This window comes from Castor canadensis, chromosome 14, assembly GCF_047511655.1.
Source record: "Castor canadensis chromosome 14, mCasCan1.hap1v2, whole genome shotgun sequence".
NCBI classification, from domain to species: domain Eukaryota; kingdom Metazoa; phylum Chordata; class Mammalia; order Rodentia; family Castoridae; genus Castor; species Castor canadensis.
The window spans coordinates 39,740,082-39,751,587 of NC_133399.1; the positions used below are offsets into that span (position 1 = coordinate 39,740,082).

The 11,506-nt window shown below is 52.0% G+C and overlaps 1 long non-coding RNA gene across 1 annotated transcript; it reads right to left on the reverse strand.

The window, feature by feature from the left end:
* Positions 1–4,922: 4,922 nt before the first annotated feature.
* LOC141416819 (uncharacterized) lies at positions 4,923–11,057 on the reverse strand. The gene is made up of 3 exons (XR_012441393.1): positions 10,489–11,057; positions 8,576–8,708; positions 4,923–5,422 (listed from the first exon to the last, which is right to left on the reverse strand). It is a non-coding gene; the product is annotated as an uncharacterized lncRNA (long non-coding RNA).
* Positions 11,058–11,506: the final 449 nt, after the last annotated feature.

Consider the following 11,506-nt stretch of genomic DNA (forward strand, 5'->3'; position numbering starts at 1 on the left):
TTAAATCAGGTTTCCTTCTCTAAAAGTAAACAGTTTCTTAAGAAAGCATCCTGCAAGCATCAGGCATTTAGCTGCCGTGAAAGAAAGCTTGCTTTTCCATTTCAGACCTCAGATCCCAGCTGCCTGAATGACCTCACTGCTAGGACATGGAGGAGCTCCACGTGAGAGTTGCCATCCAGGGTTGCTGTGCTCATAGTATCTGATGCTCTGACCTGGCGCAAAATCCGGGAGTCTGTCCTTGCAACCCTAAAAGTGAGGCAAACCTCAGCTCCCCGCATCTCCTGTGCCCCCTAACCCAACGTGCTTTGATAATGCCAATGGAGGGAGAGTAAGCCCCAAACACCCAAGAAACTTGCGCCATCTGTTGGTTCTGGGGAGAAAAAAAGAGGCAGAGATTGGGGCAGGGCAGGGAATGAGGCAGAAGACAGACAGCTAGCTCACTGTGTAATCTTGGAACTTTGGAAGCATTTTATTTTATTTTTTTCAGACAGAGTCTCATTATGCAGCCCAGGCTGGACTATAACTGGAGATCCTCCTGCCTCCACCTCCCTTGTGCTGGGATCACACGCGTGCATTGCCACGCCCAGGTGGCTTTTTTTTTTTTTAACAGAATAAAAAGCCTGTCCCACCTGATTACTGTTATTCAGGAGGTCTGTCAGCCCCGGACTGAAGTCTCAGTGAGGACAGCGGCGTTAGCTGAGCCCGTGGGGAGGCACCAGCCAGGGCTTTGTCTGAATTGCCTCGCTCACCCTGACCCAGAGAGAAGGAGCAGGTGCTGACTGCCCCACTGTCCACACCAGGAGCCTTCCCAGGAGGACCAGGGACTCACGTCCCTTGGAAGAGCTGACTCAGACCCAGATCTGACCCCAGCATCCCTTGCTCTGCTGTCAGCCACCCTGAAGACAGTCCTGGGATTGAAAAGCCACTTGCTAGGGAAAAGTATGAGAAAGATTACAGCCCAGTGCCCAAGGGAGGCGGTCATGTGAGACAGTGGACCCCATGCCCCATGGGGGGGTGTGATTTGGGGGCCAACAGACTGGAATGGTCCATGTGACGATACCAGAATCCGATGCTCAGGTCCCTCACAGACAGCAGATGTGGTTTGACGTCAGTGCCGCACGCACAGCTGTCACACCGCATCATTTGGGGATGATAATGAGAAAAATGCCCGTCCATACACGCTCAGTACAGAGGTAATTCTTTAAATACAGTTTCTGCCCACAGTTGATTGAATCCACTGATGGGCCCTGTGCTGTGCAGGCTGACTGTATACAGTGGTGGTGGCCTGGATGGGTGTGCACACTCATCCTCTGGCATTTCACACTTGTCCTGAGCACACACTGGACACCTGGGGACTTTAGTGACCACAAGGCTGTTCCTGTCACCCTCAACCCCTGTGGAAGACTCACTGCCTAGTCAGAAAACAGTGGAAAAACCCAGGGCCACATGGTGTATCCCAGGCAGTGCTGAGGGACGCACAGAGCAGGGGGAGCATGGAAGTTTCCATGCAGGAGCCGGGGAGCAGACCGCCCGAGGGAAAATGGACTCTCCTCCCTCCTTTCCATACTTCTGTCCTCCTGGCAGCAGGGGCTCCTCTTGAAGCCTGATCAACCGTGTCACCCTGCTGCTCAAAGCTCTCCCAGAGCTCCACACCGAGGACCTGCTTCCCCTCCAGAGTCTGCTCGGTCCATTCCTCACCCCAGCAGGTGGCTGCTCACATGTCACCTGCTGCACCAAGCCTTCCTGGTGCTCCCACAGTCCCCCTGGCACAAATCCCAGGGTTCCTGAGTCTCAGAACTGAGGTGCACAAGGCCCGCCATGCTGCAACCTCACTAAGACTGCAGTAGCATCTGACAGGTGGCGGATGCTGGGTGAGTATTCATGGATCACGGGGCACAGGGTATGGGCACAGAGGGAATGACGTCACATCAGCCTCACAGCCTCCTCCCCAGTCCCAGTACTGCAGGTGCTGTGATGACCCCATGAGGATTCTAACCCTGCACACGGAGCAGAGTGGCTACCCAGGGGAACAACAGGTACAGGAGGCCACCCGCCCTCTGCGTATAGCCCTGGGGAGGTTTGTGTCTCTCCAGGGAAAACAGGTGTGCCCTGCCTGCTACCAAGGGGCAAGTTCTCAGGGATTGATGCTTTGCTTCTTAAGGAGAGTTTATTAGTCAAAAAGTGGATTAAGGCATGTACGCTGGTGGCTCACACCTGTAATTCTAGCTACTTGGGAGGCTGAGATCAGGAGGATTACAGTTTGAGGTCAGACTGAGTAAATAGTTCAAGAGACTCCATCTCAAAAGGAATAAAAAAACAGAGCAAAATGGACTGGAGGTGTGAGATGTGGCTCAAGTGGTAGAGTGCCTGCTTTGTCAGTGAAAAACCCTTGAGTTCAAACCCCAGTCCTACCAAAAACAACAAAAAAAAAAGTAGATGAAGAATGTGATGGCTGGGTGATGTGGTGCTTGCTTGTAATCCCAGTATTAGGAGGTGGAGGCAGGAGGATCTCAAGTTTGAGGTCATCCTGAGCAAAGTTAATGAGACTCTGATTCAAAAACAAAATACAGGGGAGGGGTGGGGGTGGGGGGAGGTAGCCCAAACAATGTATACACATCAGTGAGTAAAACTGATAAAATAAAAAAAAAAAACCCAAAATACAAACAAAAGGACTGGGGCCTGGTTCACGTGATAGTGTTTGCCTTACATGTTCCAGCCCTGGGTTTAAACCCCAGTCCAAAAAAAAAAAGATGCAAGAAAGGGTATACTCAAAAAAAAAAAAAAAGATGCAAGAGAAGGGGAGGAGGGCAGGGCGTGAGGTGGGGAACAGATGCTGGGGGCTCAGGCAGGAGTTCAGGCAGGACAGGTGCAGCTCGTGGCCGCCAGGTGGTGCTCGGAGCTGCTGAGGTTATGATGTGACTGATCCTGAAGGAGACAGAAAGCATGGTGGAGTGTGTCAGCCTTGGTGACACAGGCTTGGACGAGGACTTGCTCAAGGCCTCTGATTGGCTACGGAGTTGTGATGTGGGCAAGGAGCTGACTGGACTTGTACCAAGGGAACTGGGGGGCACAGCCTGCAGACATCCATGCCCTGATCCCTGGAACCCACGAAGATGTCACCTTATTGGGAAGGAGCTTTGTGGATATGACGGTGTTTGGGATCTTGAGGTGGGGTGACCCTGGGTTATCTGGGAGGCGGGAGGCCACAGGTTGGTGGTAATGGAGTGAAGGGGCCACAGGTAAGGCAAGCCCTGTGCTGGAAGGACAAGAGGAACAAGGATGCATCCCAGAACCACAGGGGGAACCAGCCCTGCTCGCGCCTGGAGCTTCCTACAGGGACACTCATTCTGGATTTCTGACATCAGAACTCAGAGATGGTAAACTGGTGTGGTTTCGAGCCATGAAGTGTGTGGTCAGCTGTCACAGTGACAGGAGACACACACAGATGCAGGAAGCCTGAGGGACACAGGAGGCTCCTGAGGGTGGAGGACTGGGCTGGAGGGAGGGATCACAGGTACAAAGCAGGGCTGGACGGCTGTTCTGTAAGGACCAGAGAGAAAATGCAGAGTCTGGAACTTTCTAGACGATTCGGACCTGTACAAAGCCAGGCTTCAGAGTGCAGGTCGGAGGCCAGTGGAGGGAGCGAGTGGCTGACATTCAGGATGCTTGAAGCCCAGGTTCTGGAGGGCACAGCTGTGCACACCTGGGAAGAACTGAGGATGGCAACAGGCACATGGCTGGGGAGTCCCTCTCCTTGTCCCTCCTAGCAGTCTCCAAGGACTCAGTGGGGAAGATGGGGATGCGGCAGAGTCAGATACCCTGGGAGACAAACTGGGGCTGAGGGGGTTGTGGCAGAAGGAAGGATGGGGAGACACCCCCCCCCATTCCCTGCTGTGTGGCAGGAGAGTGGAGAGTAAGGCCAGGAGGCTGGAATTGTGGGGAGTTGGGGTTTCCCATACCAACTTCAGTTTTTCCTGTATTTGACAGTGGCTGCTTGGCTGGTGGGGGAAATCTCCACAGGCCAGGGGAGCACAGCTTTCTCTGCAAACCAGGCACTTGACACCCCCCAGCCAAACCCCCTGCTCAGACATCCCAGTGCCGGTGTCCCCATCTGTTCCCATCTGGTCTGCATAACTCTTACAGAACACTAATTACTGCACAGAGCACTAATGATGAGGAACAGATATTTGTTTCTCCCGGTTTGGTTCAGAGGCGGAAGTGCAAGGTAAAGGCACTGGACCTGGGTGTCTGGGGAGGGTCTTCTCACCGTGTCCTCATGTTGGGGGAGAGCAGCGTGGCAGTGAGCTGGGAGCCAGTGCTGCAGAAGCCTCTTCACTAAGTCCCATTCCTGGGGTCCTCCTGGCCTGGTCCCTCATCCAATTTCAGCACAACACTTGACTTCTGAGGAGCGCAGCCAAACCACAGTAGCTGGGCCCATCAGCCAGGGCCACCCTGCAGGACAAAGGCTCCAGGATTATGCAGGCGGGACCCTGGGGTGGCTCACTCTGGCTTTCCTGGGGAAACCAACCCCATACAGGCCATGACTGTTTCCCCCTCATGCCCTCTGCTGCTTCCTGAGCTCCCAATGTCCCCCTATGGCCCCGAGGGGTGAGGCAACTCCTCCTCTCTGGAAGTGTCAGGAACAGGGTGCTGCCTCGTCCTTGGTACATCACTTGGTCACCCCATAAACCACAATCCTGTAGGTACAAAGGACACCTCAGAGCAGGCAGGGGTGAAAAGAGGCTGAGGATGTGAGTGACACTGGTGGGGACAGAGTTTCAGGGTTAGGAGCTGGCACAGGGCTGGTGTGGGATATGGGCCAGGACCGCTTGGCTTCCAGGCCCAGCTCTGCCCACTCCCAGGTGGCAGGTTTTTCTCAGCCTCAGTTTACACACTTGTACAAGAGGGACAGCTGGTAAGGTGTTGGGATGGCATGACCACTGGGTGAGAGCTCATGACATGAGGCCTGTAGGAATTGGGACTCCTTTTAAATGCTCCCCATTTTTTAATGTCAGTAATGAATTCAATGAAAGCAAATGTGTGGCTCAGTAGGCTGGGTGGGAATAAGAAGTCCCAGTTTGCTCTCAGTGAAGCCTGCCCTTAACCAATGGGTGGTCCTTCTCTGCAGCTGTGGTTGGTGGTCACCTGTTGCTAAGGGCAGGGCACCGCCACACTGTAGCTACTGTCTCCATAACAGCAAGCACCAGGCTGGCGACCAGCTTGGAAGGGAAGCTGGTCTGGCTTGGGTCACTCCTGGTCCAGGACAAACAGTACTTCAGCAGGTGCCAACGTCCGTCCACACATCTTATCTACCGTTCTCATCTTCGGGCTCCAGGCTCTGAGTGGCTTGGATGGCTTTTTGCTCTGTTTGTCTGGGAGGAAGCCCAGCTTTTCTGGGCACATCTTTCTTCTAGATTAGATCCTAGAGTGCAACCATGGAGACCATGTTTGTCACACAGTTGTTAGCAGAAGGTCAGGACAGCTACAGTTATCTCAATTCTTGCATTTGATGAAAGATTTCAGGCAAGACAAGAGGCAGAGGAGTAAAAGTGTAATTTATTAAAATAGAAAGGCACTTTCAGAGGCGAAAGTGGGTTCTCTCAGAAAGAGAGGTAGAAGACAACAATTGCTTCTACTCCAGCACAGGTCTGGTTGGAGTTTAAGGGGCTTGGACATCAAGGGCCTCCATGGGACAGCCTGTAGCATTACTGGGAGGATGGTGGCTTGAAAGAGCCAGGCAAAAAGGTAGCAAGGCCCCATTTCAACAAATAAGCTAAGTGTGGTGGCACACGCCTGTGATCCCAGCTATGTGGGAGATATAAATAGGAGGATAAGTGCCCAGACTTCTCACGGCCAGCGTGAGTAGTTCCGTTGACCTGACTGGCGGCAACTGGGGATTAAGAAAAAGACACGAAGACAGACAGAGAGAAAACTGGGATCGGGTGGGTCTGACACTTCTGATGAGAGATGCCGGCAACCCCCTCCACCTCCAAGTGCATTTATTTATACAGCATGTATGAGAAAACGGAGTGAAGTGCAGGTCGAGTTCTCATGGGTCCAATTGTGTAGGTGGCAGGAACAGAGCAGCTGTGGTATGTTGTTATTTGGTACAGACTATCCTGACTATGTCAGCATGTCCTGTTTTCCCTGCAAGGCAGCCTCGCTAAACCTTGCCTCCCCTTGGCTGAGTCCATGCCTATCAGCTAAGAGGCCCTTGACAGGGCTGTGCTCATATCAAGGCTGCCTTCCACTGCCTCAGTCTCCCACATCTCCTCCCTTTTTATTTCTTAAATGTTCTCAGTGCAGACTGCTGTTCAGTCCAAGGAACTGATTCTGGATTGCTCAGCATCCGACTAAAAAGGTACAAAAGCAGATTAGTGGCAAGACTCCTATTCCTATAAGGTACCAGAAGGAATGTTTAAGGATGTTGAATGGATCAAAACCTTGCAGCTCACATAATACAGTTTTTGCCATGTCGGCAGGAGGAATGACCTGGTCATATGCATTGCCAATATCTGTAGTCTGAGGTGTTGCAAATTTAAGGTATCACTGCTGTGTTCCCAGGCTCCCATTACGTGAGATTTGATGCTATGCCAAGGATACTCCAACTCATTGTAGAGAGCAGCAATGATACAGATAGCTGGAAGCCTGCATGACATGGGAGGTCCTGTCTGAATTTTATAGTTTGTAGCTCATCCCCCAAAGCGAGGTGAGCCACCTCCAAGGTATTTAAATGGACATCAGTACTTTTGTCTATAGACACTTGTTGTTGGAGGGCGTAGGTGACATTCTGGGTGAGTGTGTTAACATAATGGGCATTTTGTATATGTTTAGACAAAGCCACAGATGCTGTGGTCATAGTGGTGACAGCAGTTATGGCGGCCACTATGCCTGCCATAAGACCTGTAACTCTCTTCTCTCTCACTAATAGGCTTTTTACTTCTTTTGTAACCTGTAGGCCTTTGTCATGGTACCAAGGACCTATAAAATTAGTGGGTACCAGAAAATATGGTATATTCCTTACTACTAAGACTGCCTTTGTTGCAGGTGCTGGTGCAGGCTATTAGATTGCAAGTTAGGCAATTTATCTCATATATGGAGCCATTTTTTATAATGTTTAGATCCCCCACGACTAGAGCAAAAGGATGTTGTACACAGGCTTGGAGGTCTTTCTCGTCTGCTCCACCAACTCTAAGGTCATCCAAAGACCAACTAGTAAAGTTGAGTAACTCCATAGCAGCAGTCAGTTTCCATGTATCTGTTTGGATGTTCCCGCCATCAGGGCCCAAAGGGGTGGTCCAGTATCTAGTCACACTGGTTTCTTAGCTAGCATTTCTGGACCAATAGACAACAGTGGCTACACTGAGATTAAAGAATGTACTACGAGGGAACAGGTGTTGCTCCCATGCAGCCCCTTTGCCAGGATGATACTGGGTCTGTTTGGAGTGACACTTGGGAAAGTGCAGTCAATGTGTGGCATTGAACTGCTCAGTGGCATTGAAGCCCAGGAATTCTAATTTTTAATCTACATAATGGGTGCCATTCCACAAAAGGGCGCTCCTCCAGGTGGGCGCTGTAGGAAAACACCATTGTAGTGAGCCTAAGCATAACGGCACCAAAGTGAATTGTCCTGTGAAACTGTAGGAACTGAGTGTGGGAGTCATGCGCCCATTAGACTGGCCTCCCACCAACTCTGAATCATTGCTGTAAACCGGTACATTTGGTCCTTTCCATGTTGTTGTTTGAAGCAGCAGTGGGTGAGGTGTAAATGTCCATGTTGCTGGGTTTGGGCCACTGAGCCACTTACCTGTAGGGTGATTGCTAGCATGGCCAAGAAAAAGGCCACGGGGCTGCCTGCCAGCCCTGCACCTCTGATCACATCACCTGCCATCCTTGTCAGGCACTTGATTTGTCCCCAACTGGGTGGGCCCACTGTCAGTGTTTGTCTCACCAGCAGCAAGACATTTGACTCCTGGGCTCAGCTGCAGGGGCGGGGTGAGCAGGATAGTGCTCCTGCAGTGGCGGGGGGCAGGAATGGGGCCGGGCCTGGCTAGGTCTGAGCTCTTTCAGGAGGTGGTGGGTCCAACACTGCAGCTCTGCCAATACCCACCTTGACTTGGTCACTCTTAGCCTGTTGGTTCCCAGCAGTGGAGCCACGCTCCACAAATCCCATTCCTCCCCTCCGACACTGAGGGCTTATCTCGGGGAGTCAAGTTGGATACCAAAGAGGAGAATCTTTGTTTATGTGATGTAGTAGGAACCAAACAATCTCTAATCATAGACCACAAACCAAAAGTAAAAATGGGCATGCATTCCAGCCCCTCAGCCATATATCGTGCCGTCAGCCTGTCTCCTAACTTGTTCAATGTTTCTAAATTTACAGTGCCCTCCTCAGGAAACACAGGCAGGTATCCTGTGCAAAATCTAATAACTGCATAAGCTGAAGCAACCTAACTTTATTTCCTCTAGTCTTAAGCATTGCCTTCAGCATTTGTACATAGATATCTCTTTCCTTTAAGCTGTTTCATCCCATTGTTTTACACCTGACTCTATCTTTTTGTGCTCTCCCCCTTACCTTAGTCTACGATGTGTGTCACTCAGAGAACGTCCCCTCATCTCAACTGTGAGTTCCCCAGTAGTCAGGTTCCTGTTCAGGCGCCACCTCTCACAGCCAGCATGAGTAGGTCCGTTGACCTGACTGGAGGCAACTGGGGATTAAGAAAAAGACTCAAAAACAGATATAGAGAAAGCCAGGATTGGGTGGGTCTGACACTTCTGATGAGAGATGCCAGTGACCCCCCTCTACCTCCAAGCACATTTATTTATAAAGCATGTATGAGAAAGCAGGGTGTGCAGGTCCAGTTCTCATGGGTCCAGTTGCGTAGATGGCAGGAACAGAAAAGCTGTGGTGTGTTGTTATTTGGTACAGACTATCCTGACCAGGTCAGCGTGTCCTGTTTTTCCTGCAAGGCAGTCTCGCTGAACCTTGCCTCCCCTTGGCTGGGTCCATGCCTATCACCAAGAGGCCCTTGACAGGGCCGTGCTCCACCTGACAAGGCTTTCTTCCACTGCCTCAGTCTCCCACATAGATTGGCCTGGGCAAAAACAGAAGACCCTATTTGAAAAATAACTAAAGTGGCCAGGCGCCAGTGGCTCACCCTGTAATCCTAACTACTCAGGAGGCAAAGATCAGGAGGTTCGAGGTTCAAAGCCAGCCTGGGCAAATAGTTCACAAGACCCTATCTTGAAAAAAACCCATCACAAAAAAAAGGCTGGTGGAGTTGTAAAGGTGAAGGCCCTGAGTTCAAACCCCAGTACTGGAAAGAGAGAGAGAGAGACGGAGAGAGAGAGAGAGAGGGAGAGAAAATAACTAAAGTGGGACTGGAGATATGGCTCTAGTGGTAGAGCACATGCCTAGCAAGTGCAAGGCCCTGAGTTCAAAGCCTAGTATTGCTAAAAAAAAAAATAAAGTCCAACAGCCTACAAATGTTGGGATTCTCTGATGCTCAGAAAGTACTTTCCAAGGGGCTGACTGATTGCTCATGCCTGTAATCCCAGCTACTCTGGAGGTTCACTGTTTGAAGCCAGCCCAGGCAAAAAACAAGATCCTATCTCAAAAAAAACCCAACACACATAAGGGCTGGCAGAGTAGCTCAAGTGGTAGAGTGCTTGTCTAGCAAGCATGAGGCCCTGAGTTCAAACCTCAGTGCAGCCAAAAAAAAAGAATGTAGCCCTAAGCCACAATGTGACTGGGTCCTAAATCACCAGGGCAGGAGCAGGTGGCAGTAAGAATGGCCATCACCTGGGCTCCAGTGGCAGATGTGACCTCAGGCTGATGAGGTCAAGGCTGGGTCAGCCATCTCAACCCTCCCGAGGCTCCGGCACAACCTACGGCAGGCAGAACACTCAGTCCTTCCACCCGCTACCACAGGGACCCACACCAGTTATTGCCCGAGCCTCGCTGTCCTCATCAGCAGATGGGCGTCACCTGTCCTTGGGCCTGTCTGGGAGTGTGACTTCGGGACTGGACAGACACCAGGGCCAGTGTTACCTGGGGAGAATGATCCCTGCTGGGGTTACTGGTGCCAGTCAAACTCAGAGGGCCTCCAGCCACCTGCCCTTCTCTGGAGAAGGGACACTGCTCATGAATGTTGAGTGCTGAGGAAACAGCTCAAGGACCCTGTCACCCAGCCCGCCTGGATGGTACCAGGGGAATTTAACTTTTTTTTTTTTTTTTTTTTTTTTGCATTGCTGGGGTTTGAACTCAGGGCCTTCATCTTGAGCCACTCCACCAGCCCTTTTTTGTGACGGGTATTTCGAGACAGGGTCTCATGAACCATTTGCCAGGGCTGGCTTCGAACCGCGATCTTCCTGCCTCCTGAGTAGCTGGGATTACAGGTATGCACTCGCGCCCACCTCAGCCTAGAGTTCGGATTTACAGAAAAACAAGCGAATGCGGACAGACACTGCCCCCGGGCCGCTACTCACCGCGCGGCTTTCCTGGTCGGGCCGGTGCGCGAGGCGAGAGAGGGGCCGCCGTTACCTGGACAGCGGGCCGGGGCCCTGCGTGAGGCGAGAAGAGCTGCTGGCCGCCATATCCGCGTCCTCTCTGAGCCGGCGGACAGTGACGTCACCGGCCCCGCCCCCGAGCGTGCGTCCCGCCCGGCGCTCAGGCCCCGCCCCTACTCGGAGCCCCGCCTTTCCTTTAACCACCCAGATGCGAAGGTCTCTTGCTCAAGCCCCGCCCCTCCATAAACCCCGCCTCTTACTAGAGTCCTATCATTCTTCTCACACCTGAGATAGGCAGGTCTGTGCTCAAGCCCCGCCCCACAGTACAAGCTCCGCCCCTTACCCAGAGCCCCCTCCTTTCCTTTCACCACTCAGATATGGGAATCTCTAATCGAGCCCCTCCCCCGACTCAAGCAAAACCCTTACTAGAGTCCTACTTTTTCTTTACTCAGATGTGAGCTCTCTACTCATGGTCCCCACTCCATACTAAAAGCCTGGTTGTCCCTTATTGGAGTCCCCCCCTTAACTTTAGCTACTCTGATGTGAGGATCTCTGTTCAAGCCCCTCCTCTTGTCATAACCCCGCCCCTTGCTCGTAGCCCCATCCAGATGTCAAACATTTGCTTTTTTAATTATGGAATATTACAGAATATTACAGTACCTTCGCCAACCATGGCCGGGTGGTGTCCCTCTGTCCCCTTACATTAAGCAGGCACAAGGCTACTTAATTCTTGGACAGACACCGTAGGATCCCCTGTGCCAAGGGGAGCCCCACCGGTGACTTAGTGGATGGCATGCTTCCATCCGTGCCTTCTGACCATGTGTGGCCACTGGGAATGGTCCGGCCGGTCTGGCGAACGCAGCTCCCCGCCATGCCCTGGCTGAAGTCCAGCGTGGTAATCACAGTGGCCTCCCCCAAGGCCTTGCAGTCTAATTAGTAGCGAAAGCAGCTCTGTAGAAGGCAGGTCTGCTTCAGTGCTTTCTCTGGACTACACAGT